Here is a 1,503-nt window from a genome sequence, read left to right as displayed (position 1 = left end):
GAGAAATACTTTCTTTTCCTCTCAAATCAATCCTTGAGTGCAGCTGCTGGGTACTGTGTGTACTCAGTCATGGCTCGAGCCAGCCCTGTGCGTGGAAATCCCTGCTTAACCTAAACCCATAGTTTTGAACCTCTTTCTCTGTTATTTCTCTCTTTCACACACACACACACGCATGCACACATGCACATATGTACACATATTGTCAATGAACTGCAAGAAGATGACAAAGAACAGGAAGGGGAAGGGAACAGATGAATTGGAGAATAAAAAGTAAGCTTATTTCCTATCCCTTGTCTCTGCCTCTGGGAGGCTGTGGCTGCTGTCCTGAGCTGTCGGAACGGGTGAGCACTTGGAACCTCTGCACGGCCTTTGCTACACATGAGGATACTCATGGGAAAGGGAGTAGGGGAATGTCTCACTAGAGGGAATGGCAAAGGATCAGAAATTCATTCTGCTGTTTGTGTGCATAACAGGATCACCCTCGTATGTGTTCAGAGGTCTGCTCCCCGGCCGGGCATAACCACAGTATGCCTTCTTTCTCGAACATTAATGGGTGTAGGTAATGGCACTGCTATCATTTTGTTTCCCCATAACCCCAAAATCTTCAGATGCTGGTTTGAAAGTTTTAATTCACCAGACATTTACAGCCTGCTATTCTGGGTAGTTTACTTATGTACAGATGGTAATTAATAGCAATGAATATTTTCAAACTCTGGATTTTTCCCCTTTTAATTGCTAATATAGTGGCACTTTTATGGATAGTAGAGACCTTGCAAATGATAAAGCCAACCTAGTCATCTGACCCCAGTCCCCCAGGAGGAGAAAGAGGGCCAGATGTTAGGCCCATGGACACTAGAAGGATTGGGATGGGGAGAAGAGATGATGTCAGGGCTGTGGAGCCCCACTTGCGATTCTGGACATCCTGGGACAGAAAAAGACAGTGTTGCCAGACTGGCTCTGACAACGGACAGCCACCTGCAAGCTTATAGAGGCACTGAAGGTGTTTCTGTATGCAAATGAAGGTGTCCACTGATTGACATGACTTTTTAATATTTCAGGGGACCGTGAGCTCAGCACTGTCTGCTTTGCTCCCTGGAGTAGTCTTGGTGCTGAGCACAGGGCCTGGGACTTACGTGTTCAGCTGGCACGCCCCGAGAATTAATGAGAGCATTAATGAGAGCCATGGCATGCTGAGTGAGGGACAGCCATGCTTGGGGGATGATGATATAATGAGGCTTGGTCATGCAGGACTTAGATGTCACTCCTTTGTAGGGTTTTATTGGCTCCTCAGCTCTTGGAGCAAAAGGGCCTGGATCTTGCTCAGGAGAAGGAGGAGGACGAGGGGCACATTTCGCCAGCACTCTAATTCCAGCCAGGCGGCCATACTCCCGAATCCCTCAGAACTACTTAAGCTGCACCAGCACCTGGCACCCTGTCTGGAGGAAATTGCATTTTAACTATCTTATTGCCCTAAGAGCCTTTGAACAAACCACGAGGAACAAC

The sequence above is a fragment of the Canis lupus genome, chromosome 35 (genome assembly GCF_003254725.2).
Source record: "Canis lupus dingo isolate Sandy chromosome 35, ASM325472v2, whole genome shotgun sequence".
Lineage (NCBI taxonomy): Eukaryota > Metazoa > Chordata > Mammalia > Carnivora > Canidae > Canis > Canis lupus.
The sequence above is the reverse complement of the archived record's forward strand: the minus strand, read 5'-3'. Positions refer to the sequence as shown.